A 20,747-nucleotide genomic window follows, 5' to 3' on the forward strand; every position below is an offset into this window, starting at 1 on the left:
ATGTTCAGCTGCATTTAGCAAGGAAGCCTGCAGGACTTCTGGGACTTTTCTTTCTCTTTTTTAGCCTCACTGTCATTATTCTTCACCACCCCCAAATCTATACTGCTGCAGTGTTGTGTTGCTTCGTGGGAAGCAGGACAAAGAGAAGGGCAGGGCCTATGCAAATGAAGGCCTCAGGGATGTCTGGGAGTGCCTTTTTAGCAGTATTGTTAAAGTCCACCTTGCAACCGGATTGGTCGGGTAAGCTGAAAAACACCATGCCAGATTGGGCACCAGGTCTCTAGGCGCTTGGAGGACATATTGGGTCTACATCCCTCAGTTTCTGAGGTCCAAGAAATGTTCACCCTCTACCCTAATAGAGAGGTCTTGGCCGATCGTGGCCAATTGTGGCTGAGAGGGGAAGAAGGTAGCAGTGCAAGATGCTTATGGTCCTTCTCTAATAATGGACCAACTTTCTCTCTCTCCTTACCTGTGGTTCTGCCTGGCTACTGGGGCTACCAGTTGTAAGCCTGCAGCCCACAGGGAGTTGGTTTGTTCCTCTCACACATGTAAATGGGTAAGCATTCAAGTGCACACACCTGCCTACGTCCACAGACCCTCGCGCACACACACTTTTGTCAACAAGCTTTTTCGCAATTAAGAGTATCAGGGACCCATGTTGAAATACAAAAGCAGCACACCACGTGACGGCCATCACATAGAGTCCAGCAGCAAATGGGAAACGTTTAACTAGCTGTGGTCCTATTACTTGCGCTCTACCATGGAACAACTGCTGGATGAGTCCTGCTGGAGAATATTGAACCTACAACAAGTCTGAGGTAAATAAGAATTCCACAGGAATATAATCAAACAGGGACCTACAACCCTTCCAAGCCAGATAGGAGTCGAACCTACAATCTTCTGATCCGTAGTCAGACGCGTTATCCATTGCGCCACTGGCCCTATGTTGACTTATGCATCCTTTTGTCCTTAAGTGGGCTAGAAAGTGTGGGTGTGTGTGTGTGTGTGTGAAGGCACAAGGAAACCCATCTGACCTCCTGGAAGTCTGTTCTGTGAGGTTTTCCCAAGTTTTACAAAGGACTTTAGGAGAAGGAAGCACCTAAAAGCTAGGCGAAATGGTCCTAGATCCAAGGAAATCTTTTAGATCAGGCTCAGTTTCTTAAATAGTTTGCATTAACATAATCAGTTCCAGGTCTGTGTGGGGCTGAGCTTGAGAACTCCTTAGTAAGTAGGCGTTTACAACAATAAGGGGTTTAATATTACAACACAGGCGAACATTCAGACACATTATCATAAGCTCACCTTGTCCAGGGACCCAAGCATGCTGCCTTTCCACTCTCAGAGCCCTTCACCTAACCTACTGTGCAGCTGTTTCACCTTTAATATCACTGTTCCACAGGCAGCGTGACGTCACAATGCTCCTTGTCTGTAGCCCGAACCAGGAGCCTTTGCAAACCTGGTATAATCTACATACTTACGGTGTGTTTAGTCTTGGACCACAAATGCAGTGAAGAATAATGGATTGCTACTCTTCATACATTTTTGACCATTGGCTCAGATTTGAATGCGTACTGGCCATCTGAGCATCTCTGCCAGGCCACCCTATGTCTAGAGACTGTAGATTTAGAGAGTTTATAAACATTGTCAGTTCATCAATAAAGTGTGCTCGCTTCGGCAGCACATATACTAAAATTGGAACGATACAGAGAAGATTAGCATGGCCCCTGCGCAAGGATGACACGCAAATTCGTGAAGCGTTCCATATTTTTAACAGCTTTTAGGAGAGAAATCTTTTTTGTTTTCAAGACTAATTGAAAAAATAAAGCAGGTCCCAGTGCTGTCCCCGTGATATGTATTTTTCGATTAGTCTCTCCTCAACATTTTTTATGTATTTGCTTTGCAGTAAAGAAGGTGCGCTCTATGTTCAGCTGCATTTAGCAAGGAAGCCTGCAGGACTTCTGGGACTGTTCTTTCTCTTTTTTAGCCTCACTGTCATTATTCTTCACCACCCCCAAATCTATACTGCTGCAGTGTTGTGTTGCTTCGTGGGAAGCAGGACAAAGAGAAGGGCAGGGCCTATGCAAATGAAGGCCTCAGGGATGTCTGGGAGTGCCTTTTTAGCAGTATTGTTAAAGTCCACCTTGCAACCGGATTGGTCGGGTAAGCTGAAAAACACCATGCCAGATTGGGCACCAGGTCTCTAGGCGCTTGGAGGACATATTGGGTCTACATCCCTCAGTTTCTGAGGTCCAAGAAATGTTCACCCTCTACCCTAATAGAGAGGTCTTGGCCGATCGTGGCCAATTGTGGCTGAGAGGGGAAGAAGGTAGCAGTGCAAGATGCTTATGGTCCTTCTCTAATAATGGACCAACTTTCTTTCTCTCCTTACCTGTGGTTCTGCCTGGCTACTGGGGCTACCAGTTGTAAGCCTGCAGCCCACAGGGAGTTGGTTTGTTCCTCTCACACATGTAAATGGGTAAGCATTCAAGTGCACACACCTGCCTACGTCCACAGACCCTCGCGCACACACACACTTTTGTCAACAAGCTTTTTCGCAATTAAGAGTATCAGGGACCCATGTTGAAATACAAAAGCAGCACACCACGTGACGGCCATCACATAGAGTCCAGCAGCAAATGGGAAACGTTTAACTAGCTGTGGTCCTATTACTTGCGCTCTACCGTGGAACAACTGCTGGATGAGTCCTGCTGGAGAATATTGAACCTACAACAAGTCTGAGGTAAATAAGAATTCCACAGGAATATAATCAAACAGGGACCTACAACCCTTCCAAGCCAGATAGGAGTCGAACCTACAATCTTCTGATCCGTAGTCAGACGCGTTATCCATTGCGCCACTGGCCCTATGTTGACTTATGCATCCTTTTGTCCTTAAGTGGGCTAGAAAGTGTGGGTGTGTGTGTGTGTGTGTGAAGGCACAAGGAAACCCATCTGACCTCCTGGAAGTCTGTTCTGTGAGGTTTTCCCAAGTTTTACAAAGGACTTTAGGAGAAGGAAGCACCTAAAAGCTAGGCGAAATGGTCCTAGATCCAAGGAAATCTTTTAGATCAGGCTCAGTTTCTTAAATAGTTTGCATTAACATAATCAGTTCCAGGTCTGTGTGGGGCTGAGCTTGAGAACTCCTTAGTAAGTAGGCGTTTACAACAATAAGGGGTTTAATATTACAACACAGGCGAACATTCAGACACATTATCATAAGCTCACCTTGTCCAGGGACCCAAGCATGCTGCCTTTCCACTCTCAGAGCCCTTCACCTAACCTACTGTGCCGCTGTTTCACCTTTAATATCACTGTTCCACAGGCAGCGTGACGTCACAATGCTCCTTGTCTGTAGCCCGAACCAGGAGCCTTTGCAAACCTGGTATAATCTACATACTTACGGTGTGTTTAGTCTTGGACCACAAATGCAGTGAAGAATAATGGATTGCTACTCTTCATACATTTTTGACCATTGGCTCAGATTTGAATGCGTTCTGGCCATCTGAGCATCTCTGCCAGGCCACCCTATGTCTAGAGACTGTAGATTTAGAGAGTTTATAAACATTGTCAGTTCATCAATAAAGTGTGCTCGCTTCGGCAGCACATATACTAAAATTGGAACGATACAGAGAAGATTAGCATGGCCCCTGTGCAAGGATGACACGCAAATTCGTGAAGCGTTCCATATTTTTAACAGCTTTTAGGAGAGAAATCTTTTTTGTTTTCAAGACTAATTGAAAAAATAAAGCAGGTCCCAGTGCTGTCCCCGTGATATGTATTTTTCGATTAGTCTCTCCTCAACATTTTTAATGTATTTGCTTTGCAGTAAAGAAGGTGCGCTCTATGTTCAGCTGCATTTAGCAAGGAAGCCTGCAGGACTTCTGGGACTTTTCTTTCTCTTTTTTAGCCTCACTGTCATTATTCTTCACCACCCCCAAATCTATACTGCTGCAGTGTTGTGTTGCTTCGTGGGAAGCAGGACAAAGAGAAGGGCAGGGCCTATGCAAATGAAGGCCTCAGGGATGTCTGGGAGTGCCTTTTTAGCAGTATTGTTAAAGTCCACCTTGCAACCGGATTGGTCGGGTAAGCTGAAAAACACCATGCCAGATTGGGCACCAGGTCTCTAGGCGCTTGGAGGACATATTGGGTCTACATCCCTCAGTTTCTGAGGTCCAAGAAATGTTCACCCTCTACCCTAATAGAGAGGTCTTGGCCGATCGTGGCTGAGAGGGGAAGAAGGTAGCAGTGCAAGATGCTTATGGGCCTTCTCTAATAATGGACCAACTTTCTCTCTCTCTCCTTACCTGTGGTTCTGCCTGGCTACTGGGGCTACCAGTTGTAAGCCTGCAGCCCACAGGGAGTTGGTTTGTTCCTCTCACACATGTAAATGGGTAAGCATTCAAGTGCACACACCTGCCTATGTCCACAGACCCTCGCGCACACACACTTTTGTCAACAAGCTTTTTCGCAATTAAGAGTATCAGGGACCCATGTTGAAATACAAAAGCAGCACACCACGTGACGGCCATCACATAGAGTCCAGCAGCAAATGGGAAACGTTTAACTAGCTGTGGTCCTATTACTTGCGCTCTACCGTGGAACAACTGCTGGATGAGTCCTGCTGGAGAATATTGAACCTACAACAAGTCTGAGGTAAATAAGAATTCCACAGGAATATAATCAAACAGGGACCTACAACCCTTCCGAGCCAGATAGGAGTCGAACCTACAATCTTCTGATCCGTAGTCAGACACGTTATCCATTGCGCCACTGGCCCTATGTAGACTTATGCATCCTTTTGTCCTTAAGTGGGCTAGAAAGTGTGTGTGTGTGTGTGTGTGTGTGAAGGCACAAGGAAACCCATCTGACCTCCTGGAAGTCTGTTCTGTGAGGTTTTCCCAAGTTTTACAAAGGACTTTAGGAGAAGGAAGCACCTAAAAGCTAGGCGAAATGGTCCTAGATCCAAGGAAATCTTTTAGATCAGGCTCAGTTTCTTAAATAGTTTGCATTAACATAATCAGTTCCAGGTCTGTGTGGGGCTGAGCTTGAGAACTCCTTAGTAAGTAGGCGTTTACAACAATAAGGGGTTTAATATTACAACACAGGTGAACATTCAGACACATTATCATAAGCTCACCTTGTCCAGGGACCCAAGCATGCTGCCTTTCCACTCTCAGAGCCCTTCACCTAACCTACTGTGCAGCTGTTTCACCTTTAATATCACTGTTCCACAGGCAGCGTGACGTCACAATGCTCCTTGTCTGTAGCCCGAACCAGGAGCCTTTGCAAACCTGGTATAATCTACATACTTACGGTGTGTTTAGTCTTGGACCACAAATGCAGTGAAGAATAATGGATTGCTACTCTTCATACATTTTTTACCATTGGCTCAGATTTGAATGCGTACTGGCCATCTGAGCATCTCTGCCAGGCCACCCTATGTCTAGAGACTGTAGATTTAGAGAGTTTATAAACATTGTCAGTTCATCAATAAAGTGTGCTCGCTTCGGCAGCACATATACTAAAATTGGAACGATACAGAGAAGATTAGCATGGCCCCTGCGCAAGGATGACACGCAAATTCGTGAAGCGTTCCATATTTTTAACAGCTTTTAGGAGAGAAATCTTTTTTGTTTTCAAGACTAATTGAAAAAATAAAGCAGGTCCCAGTGCTGTCCCCGTGATATGTATTTTTCAATTAGTCTCTCCTCAACATTTTTAATGTATTTTCTTTGCAGTAAAGAAGGTGCGCTCTATGTTCAGCTGCATTTAGCAAGGAAGCCTGCAGGACTTCTGGGACTTTTCTTTCTCTTTTTTAGCCTCACTGTCATTATTCTTCACCACCCCCAAATCTATACTGCTGCAGTGTTGTGTTGCTTCGTGGGAAGCAGGACAAAGAGAAGGGCAGGGCCTATGCAAATGAAGGCCTCAGGGATGTCTGGGAGTGCCTTTTTAGCAGTATTGTTAAAGTCCACCTTGCAACCGGATTGGTCGGGTAAGCTGAAAAACACCATGCCAGATTGGGCACCAGGTCTCTAGGCGCTTGGAGGACATATTGGGTCTACATCCCTCAGTTTCTGAGGTCCAAGAAATGTTCACCCTCTACCCTAATAGAGAGGTCTTGGCTGATCGTGGCTGAGAGGGGAAGAAGGTAGCAGTGCAAGATGCTTATGGGCCTTCTCTAATAATGGACCAACTTTCTCTCTCTCTCCTTACCTGTGGTTCTGCCTGGCTACTGGGGCTACCAGTTGTAAGCCTGCAGCCCACAGGGAGTTGGTTTGTTCCTCTCACACATGTAAATGGGTAAGCATTCAAGTGCACACACCTGCCTACGTCCACAGACCCTCGCGCACACACACTTTTGTCAACAAGCTTTTTCGCAATTAAGAGTATCAGGGACCCATGTTGAAATACAAAAGCAGCACACCACGTGACGGCCATCACATAGAGTCCAGCAGCAGATGGGAAACGTTTAACTAGCTGTGGTCCTATTACTTGCGCTCTACCGTGGAACAACTGCTGGATGAGTCCTGCTGGAGAATATTGAACCTACAACAAGTCTGAGGTAAATAAGAATTCCACAGGAATATAATCAAACAGGGACCTACAACCCTTCCGAGCCAGATAGGAGTCGAACCTACAATCTTCTGATCTGTAGTCAGACGCGTTATCCATTGCGCCACTGGCCCTATTTAGACTTATGCATCCTTTTGTCCTTAAGTGGGCTAGAAAGTGTGTGTGTGTGTGTGTGTGTGTGAAGGCACAAGGAAACCCATCTGACCTCCTGGAAGTCTGTTCTGTGAGGTTTTCCCAAGTTTTACAAAGGACTTTAGGAGAAGGAAGCACCTAAAAGCTAGGCGAAATGGTCCTAGATCCAAGGAAATCTTTTAGATCAGGCTCAGTTTCTTAAATAGTTTGCATTAACATAATCAGTTCCAGGTCTGTGTGGGGCTGAGCTTGAGAACTCCTTAGTAAGTAGGCGTTTACAACAATAAGGGGTTTAATATTACAACACAGGCGAACATTCAGACACATTATCATAAGCTCACCTTGTCCAGGGATCCAAGCATGCTGCCTTTCCACTCTCAGAGCCCTTCACCTAACCTACTGTGCAGCTGTTTCACCTTTAATATCACTGTTCCACAGGCAGCGTGACGTCACAATGCTCCTTGTCTGTAGCCCGAACCAGGAGCCTTTGCAAACCTGGTATAATCTACATACTTACGGTGTGTTTAGTCTTGGACCACAAATGCAGTGAAGAATAATGGATTGCTACTCTTCATACATTTTTTACCATTGGCTCAGATTTGAATGCGTACTGGCCATCTGAGCATCTCTGCCAGGCCACCCTATGTCTAGAGACTGTAGATTTAGAGAGTTTATAAACATTGTCAGTTCATCAATAAAGTGTGCTCGCTTCGGCAGCACATATACTAAAATTGGAACGATACAGAGAAGATTAGCATGGCCCCTGCGCAAGGATGACACGCAAATTCGTGAAGCGTTCCATATTTTTAACAGCTTTTAGGAGAGAAATCTTTTTTGTTTTCAAGACTAATTGAAAAAATAAAGCAGGTCCCAGTGCTGTCCCCGTGATATGTATTTTTCAATTAGTCTCTCCTCAACATTTTTAATGTATTTGCTTTGCAGTAAAGAAGGTGCGCTCTATGTTCAGCTGCATTTAGCAAGGAAGCCTGCAGGACTTCTGGGACTTTTCTTTCTCTTTTTTAGCCTCACTGTCATTATTCTTCACCACCCCCAAATCTATACTGCTGCAGTGTTGTGTTGCTTCGTGGGAAGCAGGACAAAGAGAAGGGCAGGGCCTATGCAAATGAAGGCCTCAGGGATGTCTGGGAGTGCCTTTTTAGCAGTATTGTTAAAGTCCACCTTGCAACCGGATTGGTCGGGTAAGCTGAAAAACACCATGCCAGATTGGGCACCAGGTCTCTAGGCGCTTGGAGGACATATTGGGTCTACATCCCTCAGTTTCTGAGGTCCAAGAAATGTTCACCCTCTACCCTAATAGAGAGGTCTTGGCCGATCGTGGCTGAGAGGGGAAGAAGGTAGCAGTGCAAGATGCTTATGGGCCTTTTCTAATAATGGACCAAGTTTCTCTCTCTCTCCTTACCTGTGGTTCTGCCTGGCTACTGGGGCTACCAGTTGTAAGCCTGCAGCCCACAGGGAGTTGGTTTGTTCCTCTCACACATGTAAATGGGTAAGCATTCAAGTGCACACACCTGCCTACGTCCACAGACCCTCGCGCACACACACTTTTGTCAACAAGCTTTTTCGCAATTAAGAGTATCAGGGACCCATGTTGAAATACAAAAGCAGCACACCACGTGACGGCCATCACATAGAGTCCAGCAGCAAATGGGAAACGTTTAACTAGCTGTGGTCCTATTACTTGCGCTCTACCGTGGAACAACTGCTGGATGAGTCCTGCTGGAGAATATTGAACCTACAACAAGTCTGAGGTAAATAAGAATTCCACAGGAATATAATCAAACAGGGACCTACAACCCTTCCGAGCCAGATAGGAGTCGAACCTACAATCTTCTGATCCGTAGTCAGACGCGTTATCCATTGCGCCACTGGCCCTATTTAGACTTATGCATCCTTTTGTCCTTAAGTGGGCTAGAAAGTGTGTGTGTGTGTGTGTGTGTGTGAAGGCACAAGGAAACCCATCTGACCTCCTGGAAGTCTGTTCTGTGAGGTTTTCCCAAGTTTTACAAAGGACTTTAGGAGAAGGAAGCACCTAAAAGCTAGGCGAAATGGTCCTAGATCCAAGGAAATCTTTTAGATCAGGCTCAGTTTCTTAAATAGTTTGCATTAACATAATCAGTTCCAGGTCTGTGTGGGGCTGAGCTTGAGAACTCCTTAGTAAGTAGGCGTTTACAACAATAAGGGGTTTAATATTACAACACAGGCGAACATTCAGACACATTATCATAAGCTCACCTTGTCCAGGGATCCAAGCATGCTGCCTTTCCACTCTCAGAGCCCTTCACCTAACCTACTGTGCAGCTGTTTCACCTTTAATATCACTGTTCCACAGGCAGCGTGACGTCACAATGCTCCTTGTCTGTAGCCCGAACCAGGAGCCTTTGCAAACCTGGTATAATCTACATACTTACGGTGTGTTTAGTCTTGGACCACAAATGCAGTGAAGAATAATGGATTGCTACTCTTCATACATTTTTGACCATTGGCTCAGATTTGAATGCGTACTGGCCATCTGAGCATCTCTGCCAGGCCACCCTATGTCTAGAGACTGTAGATTTAGAGAGTTTATAAACATTGTCAGTTCATCAATAAAGTGTGCTCGCTTCGGCAGCACATATACTAAAATTGGAACGATACAGAGAAGATTAGCATGGCCCCTGCGCAAGGATGACACGCAAATTCGTGAAGCGTTCCATATTTTTAACAGCTTTTAGGAGAGAAATCTTTTTTGTTTTCAAGACTAATTGAAAAAATAAAGCAGGTCCCAGTGCTGTCCCCGTGATATGTATTTTTCAATTAGTCTCTCCTCAACATTTTTAATGTATTTGCTTTGCAGTAAAGAAGGTGCGCTCTATGTTCAGCTGCATTTAGCAAGGAAGCCTGCAGGACTTCTGGGACTTTTCTTTCTCTTTTTTAGCCTCACTGTCATTATTCTTCACCACCCCCAAATCTATACTGCTGCAGTGTTGTGTTGCTTCGTGGGAAGCAGGACAAAGAGAAGGGCAGGGCCTATGCAAATGAAGGCCTCAGGGATGTCTGGGAGTGCCTTTTTAGCAGTATTGTTAAAGTCCACCTTGCAACCGGATTGGTCGGGTAAGCTGAAAAACACCATGCCAGATTGGGCACCAGGTCTCTAGGCGCTTGGAGGACATATTGGGTCTACATCCCTCAGTTTCTGAGGTCCAAGAAATGTTCACCCTCTACCCTAATAGAGAGATCGTGGCCGATCGTGGCCGATTGTGGCTGAGAGGGGAAGAAGGTAGCAGTGCAAGATGCTTATGGTCCTTCTCTAATAATGGACCAACTTTCTCTCTCTCCTTACCTGTGGTTCTGCCTGGCTACTGGGGCTACCAGTTGTAAGCCTGCAGCCCACACCGAGTTGGTTTGTTCCTCTCACACATGTAAATGGGTAAGCATTCAAGTGCACACACCTGCCTACGTCCACAGACCCTCGCGCACACACACTTTTGTCAACAAGCTTTTTCGCAATTAAGAGTATCAGGGACCCATGTTGAAATACAAAAGCAGCACACCACGTGACGGCCATCACATAGAGTCCAGCAGCAAATGGGAAACGTTTAACTAGCTGTGGTCCTATTACTTGCGCTCTACCGTGGAACAACTGCTGGATGAGTCCTGCTGGAGAATATTGAACCTACAACAAGTCTGAGGTAAATAAGAATTCCACAGGAATATAATCAAACAGGGACCTACAACCCTTCCGAGCCAGATAGGAGTCGAACCTACAATCTTCTGATCCGTAGTCAGACACGTTATCCATTGCGCCACTGGCCCTATGTAGACTTATGCATCCTTTTGTCCTTAAGTGGGCTAGAAAGTGTGTGTGTGTGTGTGTGTGTGTGAAGGCACAAGGAAACCCATCTGACCTCCTGGAAGTCTGTTCTGTGAGGTTTTCCCAAGTTTTACAAAGGACTTTAGGAGAAGGAAGCACCTAAAAGCTAGGCGAAATGGTCCTAGATCCAAGGAAATCTTTTAGATCAGGCTCAGTTTCTTAAATAGTTTGCATTAACATAATCAGTTCCAGGTCTGCGTGGGGCTGAGCTTGAGAACTCCTTAGTAAGTAGGCGTTTACAACAATAAGGGGTTTAATATTACAACACAGGCGAACATTCAGACACATTATCATAAGCTCACCTTGTCCAGGGACCCAAGCATGCTGCCTTTCCACTCTCAGAGCCCTTCACCTAACCTACTGTGCAGCTGTTTCACCTTTAATATCACTGTTCCACAGGCAGCGTGATGTCACAATGCTCCTTGTCTGTAGCCCGAACCAGGAGCCTTTGCAAACCTGGTATAATCTACATACTTACGGTGTGTTTAGTCTTGGACCACAAATGCAGTGAAGAATAATGGATTCCTACTCTTCATACATTTTTGACCATTGGCTCAGATTTGAATGCGTACTGGCCATCTGAGCATCTCTGCCAGGCCACCCTATGTCTAGAGACTGTAGATTTAGAGAGTTTATAAACATTGTCAGTTCATCAATAAAGTGTGCTCGCTTCGGCAGCACATATACTAAAATTGGAACGATACAGAGAAGATTAGCATGGCCCCTGCGCAAGGATGACACGCAAATTCGTGAAGCGTTCCATATTTTTAACAGCTTTTAGGAGAGAAATCTTTTTTGTTTTCAAGACTAATTGAAAAAATAAAGCAGGTCCCAGTGCTGTCCCCGTGATATGTATTTTTCGATTAGTCTCTCCTCAACATTTTTAATGTATTTGCTTTGCAGTAAAGAAGGTGCGCTCTATGTTCAGCTGCATTTAGCAAGGAAGCCTGCAGGACTTCTGGGACTTTTCTTTCTCTTTTTTAGCCTCACTGTCATTATTCTTCACCACCCCCAAATCTATACTGCTGCAGTGTTGTGTTGCTTCGTGGGAAGCAGGACAAAGAGAAGGGCAGGGCCTATGCAAATGAAGGCCTCAGGGATGTCTGGGAGTGCCTTTTTAGCAGTATTGTTAAAGTCCACCTTGCAACCGGATTGGTCGGGTAAGCTGAAAAACACCATGCCAGATTGGGCACCAGGTCTCTAGGCGCTTGGAGGACATATTGGGTCTACATCCCTCAGTTTCTGAGGTCCAAGAAATGTTCACCCTCTACCCTAATAGAGAGGTCTTGGCCGATCGTGGCTGAGAGGGGAAGAAGGTAGCAGTGCAAGATGCTTATGGGCCTTCTCTAATAATGGACCAACTTTCTCTCTCTCTCCTTACCTGTGGTTCTGCCTGGCTACTGGGGCTACCAGTTGTAAGCCTGCAGCCCACAGGGAGTTGGTTTGTTCCTCTCACACATGTAAATGGGTAAGCATTCAAGTGCACACACCTGCCTACGTCCACAGACCCTCGCGCACACACACTTTTGTCAACAAGCTTTTTCGCAATTAAGAGTATCAGGGACCCATGTTGAAATACAAAAGCAGCACACCACGTGACGGCCATCACATAGAGTCCAGCAGCAAATGGGAAACGTTTAACTAGCTGTGGTCCTATTACTTGCGCTCTACCGTGGAACAACTGCTGGATGAGTCCTGCTGGAGAATATTGAACCTACAACAAGTCTGAGGTAAATAAGAATTCCACAGGAATATAATCAAACAGGGACCTACAACCCTTCCGAGCCAGATAGGAGTCGAACCTACAATCTTCTGATCCGTAGTCAGACGCGTTATCCATTGCGCCACTGGCCCTATGTAGACTTATGCATCCTTTTGTCCTTAAGTGGGCTAGAAAGTGTGTGTGTGTGTGTGTGTGTGTGAAGGCACAAGGAAACCCATCTGACCTCCTGGAAGTCTGTTCTGTGAGGTTTTCCCAAGTTTTACAAAGGACTTTAGGAGAAGGAAGCACCTAAAAGCTAGGCGAAATGGTCCTAGATCCAAGGAAATCTTTTAGATCAGGCTCAGTTTCTTAAATAGTTTGCATTAACATAATCAGTTCCAGGTCTGTATGGGGCTGAGCTTGAGAACTCCTTAGTAAGTAGGCGTTTACAACAATAAGGGGTTTAATATTACAACACAGGCGAACATTCAGACACATTATCATAAGCTCACCTTGTCCAGGGACCCAAGCATGCTGCCTTTCCACTCTCAGAGCCCTTCACCTAACCTACTGTGCAGCTGTTTCACCTTTAATATCACTGTTCCACAGGCAGCGTGACGTCACAATGCTCCTTGTCTGTAGCCCGAACCAGGAGCCTTTGCAAACCTGGTATAATCTACATACTTACGGTGTGTTTAGTCTTGGACCACAAATGCAGTGAAGAATAATGGATTGCTACTCTTCATACATTTTTGACCATTGGCTCAGATTTGAATGCGTACTGGCCATCTGAGCATCTCTGCCAGGCCACCCTATGTCTAGAGACTGTAGATTTAGAGAGTTTATAAACATTGTCAGTTCATCAATAAAGTGTGCTCGCTTCGGCAGCACATATACTAAAATTGGAACGATACAGAGAAGATTAGCATGGCCCCTGCGCAAGGATGACACGCAAATTCGTGAAGCGTTCCATATTTTTAACAGCTTTTAGGAGAGAAATCTTTTTTGTTTTCAAGACTAATTGAAAAAATAAAGCAGGTCCCAGTGCTGTCCCCGTGATATGTATTTTTCAATTAGTCTCTCCTCAACATTTTTAATGTATTTGCTTTGCAGTAAAGAAGGTGCGCTCTATGTTCAGCAGCATTTAGCAAGGAAGCCTGCAGGACTTCTGGGACTTTTCTTTCTCTTTTTTAGCCTCACTGTCATTATTCTTCACCACCCCCAAATCTATACTGCTGCAGTGTTGTGTTGCTTCGTGGGAAGCAGGACAAAGAGAAGGGCAGGGCCTATGCAAATGAAGGCCTCAGGGATGTCTGGGAGTGCCTTTTTAGCAGTATTGTTAAAGTCCACCTTGCAACCGGATTGGTCGGGTAAGCTGAAAAACACCATGCCAGATTGGGCACCAGGTCTCTAGGCGCTTGGAGGACATATTGGGTCTACATCCCTCAGTTTCTGAGGTCCAAGAAATGTTCACCCTCTACCCTAATAGAGAGGTCTTGGCCGATCGTGGCTGAGAGGGGAAGAAGGTAGCAGTGCAAGATGCTTATGGGCCTTCTCTAATAATGGACCAACTTTCTCTCTCTCTCCTTACCTGTGGTTCTGCCTGGCTACTGGGGCTACCAGTTGTAAGCCTGCAGCCCACAGGGAGTTGGTTTGTTCCTCTCACACATGTAAATGGGTAAGCATTCAAGTGCACACACCTGCCTACGTCCACAGACCCTCGCGCACACACACTTTTGTCAACAAGCTTTTTCGCAATTAAGAGTATCAGGGACCCATGTTGAAATACAAAAGCAGCACACCACGTGACGGCCATCACATAGAGTCCAGCAGCAAATGGGAAACGTTTAACTAGCTGTGGTCCTATTACTTGCGCTCTACCGTGGAACAACTGCTGGATGAGTCCTGCTGGAGAATATTGAACCTACAACAAGTCTGAGGTAAATAAGAATTCCACAGGAATATAATCAAACAGGGACCTACAACCCTTCCGAGCCAGATAGGAGTCGAACCTACAATCTTCTGATCCGTAGTCAGACGCGTTATCCATTGCGCCACTGGCCCTATTTAGACTTATGCATCCTTTTGTCCTTAAGTGGGCTAGAAAGTGTGTGTGTGTGTGTGTGTGTGTGAAGGCACAAGGAAACCCATCTGACCTCCTGGAAGTCTGTTCTGTGAGGTTTTCCCAAGTTTTACAAAGGACTTTAGGAGAAGGAAGCACCTAAAAGCTAGGCGAAATGGTCCTAGATCCAAGGAAATCTTTTAGATCAGGCTCAGTTTCTTAAATAGTTTGCATTAACATAATCAGTTCCAGGTCTGTGTGGGGCTGAGCTTGAGAACTCCTTAGTAAGTAGGCGTTTACAACAATAAGGGGTTTAATATTACAACACAGGCGAACATTCAGACACATTATCATAAGCTCACCTTGTCCAGGGACCCAAGCATGCTGCCTTTCCACTCTCAGAGCCCTTCACCTAACCTACTGTGCAGCTGTTTCACCTTTAATATCACTGTTCCACAGGCAGCGTGACGTCACAATGCTCCTTGTCTGTAGCCCGAACCAGGAGCCTTTGCAAACCTGGTATAATCTACATACTTACGGTGTGTTTAGTCTTGGACCACAAATGCAGTGAAGAATAATGGATTGCTACTCTTCATACATTTTTGACCATTGGCTCAGATTTGAATGCGTACTGGCCATCTGAGCATCTCTGCCAGGCCACCCTATGTCTAGAGACTGTAGATTTAGAGAGTTTATAAACATTGTCAGTTCATCAATAAAGTGTGCTCGCTTCGGCAGCACATATACTAAAATTGGAACGATACAGAGAAGATTAGCATGGCCCCTGCGCAAGGATGACACGCAAATTCGTGAAGCGTTCCATATTTTTAACAGCTTTTAGGAGAGAAATCTTTTTTGTTTTCAAGACTAATTGAAAAAATAAAGCAGGTCCCAGTGCTGTCCCCGTGATATGTATTTTTCAATTAGTCTCTCCTCAACATTTTTAATGTATTTGCTTTGCAGTAAAGAAGGTGCGCTCTATGTTCAGCTGCATTTAGCAAGGAAGCCTGCAGGACTTCTGGGACTTTTCTTTCTCTTTTTTAGCCTCACTGTCATTATTCTTCACCACCCCCAAATCTATACTGCTGCAGTGTTGTGTTGCTTCGTGGGAAGCAGGACAAAGAGAAGGGCAGGGCCTATGCAAATGAAGGCCTCAGGGATGTCTGGGAGTGCCTTTTTAGCAGTATTGTTAAAGTCCACCTTGCAACCGGATTGGTCGGGTAAGCTGAAAAACACCATGCCAGATTGGGCACCAGGTCTCTAGGCGCTTGGAGGACATATTGGGTCTACATCCCTCAGTTTCTGAGGTCCAAGAAATGTTCACCCTCTACCCTAATAGAGAGGTCTTGGCCGATCGTGGCTGAGAGGGGAAGAAGGTAGCAGTGCAAGATGCTTATGGGCCTTCTCTAATAATGGACCAACTTTCTCTCTCCTTACCTGTGGTTCTGCCTGGCTACTGGGGCTACCAGTTGTAAGCCTGCAGCCCACAGGGAGTTGGTTTGTTCCTCTCACACATGTAAATGGGTAAGCATTCAAGTGCACACACCTGCCTACGTCCACAGACCCTCGCGCACACACACTTTTGTCAACAAGCTTTTTCGCAATTAAGAGTATCAGGGACCCATGTTGAAATACAAAAGCAGCACACCACGTGACGGCCATCACATAGAGTCCAGCAGCAAATGGGAAACGTTTAACTAGCTGTGGTCCTATTACTTGCGCTCTACCGTGGAACAACTGCTGGATGAGTCCTGCTGGAGAATATTGAACCTACAACAAGTCTGAGGTAAATAAGAATTCCACAGGAATATAATCAAACAGGGACCTACAACCCTTCCGAGCCAGATAGGAGTCGAACCTACAATCTTCTGATCCGTAGTCAGACGCATTATCCATTGCGCCACTGGCCAAATGTAGACTTATGCATCCTTTTGTCCTTAAGTGGGCTAGAAAGTGTGTGTGTGTGTGTGTGTGTGTGAAGGCACAAGGAAACCCATCTGACCTCCTGGAAGTCTGTTCTGTGAGGTTTTCCCAAGTTTTACAAAGGACTTTAGGAGAAGGAAGCACCTAAAAGCTAGGCGAAATGGTCCTAGATCCAAGGAAATCTTTTAGATCAGGCTCAGTTTCTTAAATAGTTTGCATTAACATAATCAGTTCCAGGTCTGTATGGGGCTGAGCTTGAGAACTCCTTAGTAAGTAGGCGTTTACAACAATAAGGGGTTTAATATTACAACACAGGCGAACATTCAGACACATTATCATAAGCTCACCTTGTCCAGGGACCCAAGCATGCTGCCTTTCCACTCTCAGAGCCCTTCACCTAACCTACTATGCAGCTGTTTCACCTTTAATATCACTGTTCCACAGGCAGCGTGACGTCACAATGCTCCTTGTCTGTAGCCCGATCCAGGAGCCTTTGCAAACCTGGTATAATCTACATACTTACGGTGTATTTAGTCTTGGACCACAAATGCAGTGAAGAATAATGGATTGCTACTCTTCATACATTTTTGACCATTGGCTCAGATTTGAATGCGTACTGGCCATCTGAGCATCTCTGCCAGGCCACCCTATGTCTAGAGACTGTAGATTTAGAGAGTTTATAAACATTGTCAGTTCAGCAATAAAGTGTGCTCGCTTCGGCAGCACATATACTAAAATTGGAACGATACAGAGAAGATTAGCATGGCCCCTGCGCAAGGATGACACGCAAATTCGTGAAGCGTTCCATATTTTTAACAGCTTTTAGGAGAGAAATCTTTTTTGTTTTCAAGACTAATTGAAAAAATAAAGCAGGTCCCAGTGCTGTCCCCGTGATATGTATTTTTCAATTAGTCTCTCCTCAACATTTTTAATGTATTTGCTTTGCAGTAAAGAAGGTGCGCTCTATGTTCAGCTGCATTTAGCAAGGAAGCCTGCAGGACTTCTGGGACTTTTCTTTCTCTTTTTTAGCCTCACTGTCATTATTCTTCACCACCCCCAAATCTATACTGCTGCAGTGTTGTGTTGCTTCGTGGGAAGCAGGACAAAGAGAAGGGCAGGGCCTATGCAAATGAAGGCCTCAGGGATGTCTGGGAGTGCCTTTTTAGCAGTATTGTTAAAGTCCACCTTGCAACCGGATTGGTCGGGTAAGCTGAAAAACACCATGCCAGATTGGGCACCAGGTCTCTAGGCGCTTGGAGGACATATTGGGTCTACATCCCTCAGTTTCTGAGGTCCAAGAAATGTTCACCCTCTACCCTAATAGAGAGGTATTGGCCAATAGTGGCCGATTGTGGCTGAGAGGGGAAGAAGGTAGCAGTGCAAGATGCTTATGGTCCTTCTCTAATAATGGACCAACTTTCTCTCTCTCCTTACCTGTGGTTCTGCCTGGCTACTGGGGCTACCAGTTGGCCGATTGTGGCTGAGAGGGGAAGAAGGTAGCAGTGCAAGATGCTTATGGTCCTTCTCTAATAATGGACCAACTTTCTCTCTCTCCTTACCTGTGGTTCTGCCTGGCTACTGGGGCTACCAGTTGTAAGCCTGCAGCCCACAGGGAGTTGGTTTGTTCCTCTCACACATGTAAATGGGTAAGCATTCAAGTGCACACACCTGCCTACGTCCACAGACCCTCGCGCACACACACTTTTGTCAACAAGCTTTTTCGCAATTAAGAGTATCAGGGACCCATGTTGAAATACAAAAGCAGCACACCACGTGACGGCCATCACATAGAGTCCAGCAGCAAATGGGAAACGTTTAACTAGCTGTGGTCCTATTACTTGCGCTCTACCGTGGAACAACTGCTGGATGAGTCCTGCTGGAGAATATTGAACCTACAACAAGTCTGAGGTAAATAAGAATTCCACAGGAATATAATCAAACAGGGACCTACAACCCTTCCGAGCCAGATAGGAGTCGAACCTACAATCTTCTGATCCGTAGTCAGACGTGTTATCCATTGCGCCACTGGCCCTATGTAGACTTACGCATCCTTTTGTCCTTAAGTGGGCTAGAAAGTGTGTGTATGTGTGTGTGAAGGCACAAGGAAACCCATCTGACCTCCTGGAAGTCTGTTCTGTGAGGTTTTCCCAAGTTTTACAAAGGACTTTAGGAGAAGGAAGCACCTAAAAGCTAGGCGAAATGGTCCTAGATCCAAGGAAATCTTTTAGATCAGGCTCAGTTTCTTAAATAGTTTGCATTAACATAATCAGTTCCAGGTCTGTGTGGGGCTGAGCTTGAGAACTCCTTAGTAAGTAGGCGTTTACAACAATAAGGGGTTTAATATTACAACACAGGCGAACATTCAGACACATTATCATAAGCTCACCTTGTCCAGGGACCCAAGCATGCTGCCTTTCCACTCTCAGAGCCCTTCACCTAACCTACTGTGCAGCTGTTTCACCTTTAATATCACTGTTCCACAGGCAGCGTGACGTCACAATGCTCCTTGTCTGTAGCCCGAACCAGGAGCCTTTGCAAACCTGGTATAATCTACATACTTACGGTGTGTTTAGTCTTGGACCACAAATGCAGTGAAGAATAATGGATTGCTACTCTTCATACATTTTTGACCATTGGCTCAGATTTGAATGCGTACTGGCCATCTGAGCATCTCTGCCAGGCCACCCTATGTCTAGAGACTGTAGATTTAGAGAGTTTATAAACATTGTCAGTTCATCAATAAAGTGTGCTCGCTTCGGCAGCACATATACTAAAATTGGAACGATACAGAGAAGATTAGCATGGCCCTGGCGCAAGGATGACACGCAAATTCGTGAAGCGTTCCATATTTTTAACAGCTTTTAGGAGAGAAATCTTTTTTGTTTTCAAGACTAATTGAAAAAATAAAGCAGGTCCCAGTGCTGTCCCCGTGATATGTATTTTTCAATTAGTCTCTCCTCAACATTTTTAATGTATTTGCTTTGCAGTAAAGAAGGTGCGCTCTATGTTCAGCTGCATTTAGCAAGGAAGCCTGCAGGACTTCTGGGACTTTTCTTTCTCTTTTTTAGCCTCACTGTCATTATTCTTCACCACCCCCAAATCTATACTGCTGCAGTGTTGTGTTGCTTCGTGGGAAGCAGGACAAAGAGAAGGGCAGGGCCTATGCAAATGAAGGCCTCAGGGATGTCTGGGAGTGCCTTTTTAGCAGTATTGTTAAAGTCCACCTTGCAACCGGATTGGTCGGGTAGGCTGAAAAACACCATGCCAGATTGGGCACCAGGTCTCTAGGCGCTTGGAGGACATATTGGGTCTACATCCCTCAGTTTCTGAGGTCCAAGAAATGTTCACCCTCTACCCTAATAAAGAGGTCTTGGCCGATCGTGGCTGAGAGGGGAAGAAGGTAGCAGTGCAAGATGCTTATGGGCCTTCTCTAATAATGGACCAACTTTCTCTCTCTCTCTCCTTACCTGTGGTTCTGCCTGGCTACTGGGGCTACCAGTTGTAAGCCTGCAGCCCACAGGGAGTTGGTTTGTTCCTCTCACACATGTAAATGGGTAAGCATTCAAGTGCACACACCTGCCTACGTCCACAGACCCTCGCGCACACACACTTTTGTCAACAAGCTTTTTCGCAATTAAGAGTATCAGGGACCCATGTTGAAATACAAAAGCAGCACACCACGTGACGGCCATCACATAGAGTCCAGCAGCAAATGGGAAACGTTTAACTAGCTGTGGTCCTATTACTTGCGCTCTACCGTGGAACAACTGCTGGATGAGTCCTGCTGGAGAATATTGAACCTACAACAAGTCTGAGGTAAATAAGAATTCCACAGGAATATAATCAAACAGGGACCTACAACCCTTCCGAGCCAGATAGGAGTCGAACCTACAATCTTCTGATCCGTAGTCAGACGCGTTATCCATTGCGCCACTGGCCCTATTTAGACTTATGCATCCTTTTGTCCTTAAGTGGGCTAGAAAGTGTGTGTGTGTGTGTGTGTGTGTGAAGGCACAAGGAAACCCATCTGACCTCCTGGAAGTCTGTTCTGTGAGGTTTTCCCAAGTTTTACAAAGGACTTTAGGAGAAGGAAGCACCTAAAAGCTAGGCGAAATGGTCCTAGATCCAAGGAAATCTTTTAGATCAGGCTCAGTTTCTTAAATAGTTTGCATTAACATAATCAGTTCCAGGTCTGTGTGGGGCTGAGCTTGAGAACTCCTTAGTAAGTAGGCGTTTACAACAATAAGGGGTTTAATATTACAACACAGGCGAACATTCAGACACATTATCATAAGCTCACCTTGTCCAGGGATCCAAGCATGCTGCCTTTCCACTCTCAGAGCCCTTCACCTAACCTACTGTGCAGCTGTTTCACCTTTAATATCACTGTTCCACAGGCAGCGTGACGTCACAATGCTCCTTGTCTGTAGCCCGAACCAGGAGCCTTTGCAAACCTGGTATAATCTACATACTTACGGTGTG

General features: G+C 45.5%; 15 non-coding genes across 15 annotated transcripts; 10 read left to right on the plus strand and 5 right to left on the minus strand.

Annotated features, from left to right (window-relative positions):
* Nucleotides 1–1,662: 1,662 nt before the first annotated feature.
* LOC147704934 (U6 spliceosomal RNA) lies at nt 1,663–1,769 on the plus strand. Its single transcript, XR_015297879.1, has one exon. It is a non-coding gene; the product is annotated as a U6 spliceosomal RNA (small nuclear RNA).
* A 1,815-nt stretch (nt 1,770–3,584) lies between these two features.
* Nucleotides 3,585–3,691, plus strand: LOC147704935 (U6 spliceosomal RNA). The gene has a single exon (XR_015298333.1). It is a non-coding gene; the product is annotated as a U6 spliceosomal RNA (small nuclear RNA).
* Nucleotides 3,692–5,496: 1,805 nt separating this feature from the next.
* LOC147704936 (U6 spliceosomal RNA) lies at nt 5,497–5,603 on the plus strand. The gene has a single exon (XR_015297880.1). It is a non-coding gene; the product is annotated as a U6 spliceosomal RNA (small nuclear RNA).
* A 1,012-nt stretch (nt 5,604–6,615) lies between these two features.
* TRNAC-ACA (transfer RNA cysteine (anticodon ACA)) lies at nt 6,616–6,688 on the minus strand. Its single transcript has one exon. It is a non-coding gene; the product is annotated as a tRNA-Cys (tRNA).
* A 720-nt stretch (nt 6,689–7,408) lies between these two features.
* LOC147704938 (U6 spliceosomal RNA) lies at nt 7,409–7,515 on the plus strand. Its single transcript, XR_015297881.1, has one exon. It is a non-coding gene; the product is annotated as a U6 spliceosomal RNA (small nuclear RNA).
* Nucleotides 7,516–8,527: 1,012 nt separating this feature from the next.
* On the minus strand, nt 8,528–8,600 carry TRNAR-ACG (transfer RNA arginine (anticodon ACG)). The gene has a single exon. It is a non-coding gene; the product is annotated as a tRNA-Arg (tRNA).
* Nucleotides 8,601–9,320: 720 nt separating this feature from the next.
* On the plus strand, nt 9,321–9,427 carry LOC147704940 (U6 spliceosomal RNA). The gene has a single exon (XR_015297882.1). It is a non-coding gene; the product is annotated as a U6 spliceosomal RNA (small nuclear RNA).
* Nucleotides 9,428–11,240: 1,813 nt separating this feature from the next.
* Nucleotides 11,241–11,347, plus strand: LOC147704941 (U6 spliceosomal RNA). The gene has a single exon (XR_015297883.1). It is a non-coding gene; the product is annotated as a U6 spliceosomal RNA (small nuclear RNA).
* Nucleotides 11,348–12,359: 1,012 nt separating this feature from the next.
* On the minus strand, nt 12,360–12,432 carry TRNAR-ACG (transfer RNA arginine (anticodon ACG)). Its single transcript has one exon. It is a non-coding gene; the product is annotated as a tRNA-Arg (tRNA).
* Nucleotides 12,433–13,152: 720 nt separating this feature from the next.
* On the plus strand, nt 13,153–13,259 carry LOC147704943 (U6 spliceosomal RNA). The gene has a single exon (XR_015297884.1). It is a non-coding gene; the product is annotated as a U6 spliceosomal RNA (small nuclear RNA).
* A 1,012-nt stretch (nt 13,260–14,271) lies between these two features.
* TRNAR-ACG (transfer RNA arginine (anticodon ACG)) lies at nt 14,272–14,344 on the minus strand. Its single transcript has one exon. It is a non-coding gene; the product is annotated as a tRNA-Arg (tRNA).
* A 720-nt stretch (nt 14,345–15,064) lies between these two features.
* On the plus strand, nt 15,065–15,171 carry LOC147704945 (U6 spliceosomal RNA). The gene has a single exon (XR_015297885.1). It is a non-coding gene; the product is annotated as a U6 spliceosomal RNA (small nuclear RNA).
* Nucleotides 15,172–16,972: 1,801 nt separating this feature from the next.
* On the plus strand, nt 16,973–17,079 carry LOC147704946 (U6 spliceosomal RNA). The gene has a single exon (XR_015297886.1). It is a non-coding gene; the product is annotated as a U6 spliceosomal RNA (small nuclear RNA).
* A 1,932-nt stretch (nt 17,080–19,011) lies between these two features.
* Nucleotides 19,012–19,118, plus strand: LOC147704947 (U6 spliceosomal RNA). The gene has a single exon (XR_015298390.1). It is a non-coding gene; the product is annotated as a U6 spliceosomal RNA (small nuclear RNA).
* Nucleotides 19,119–20,132: 1,014 nt separating this feature from the next.
* On the minus strand, nt 20,133–20,205 carry TRNAR-ACG (transfer RNA arginine (anticodon ACG)). Its single transcript has one exon. It is a non-coding gene; the product is annotated as a tRNA-Arg (tRNA).
* Between the last annotated feature and the right edge of the window lie 542 nt (nt 20,206–20,747).

This window comes from Lissotriton vulgaris, chromosome 7, assembly GCF_964263255.1.
Source record: "Lissotriton vulgaris chromosome 7, aLisVul1.2, whole genome shotgun sequence".
Taxonomy (NCBI): domain Eukaryota; kingdom Metazoa; phylum Chordata; class Amphibia; order Caudata; family Salamandridae; genus Lissotriton; species Lissotriton vulgaris.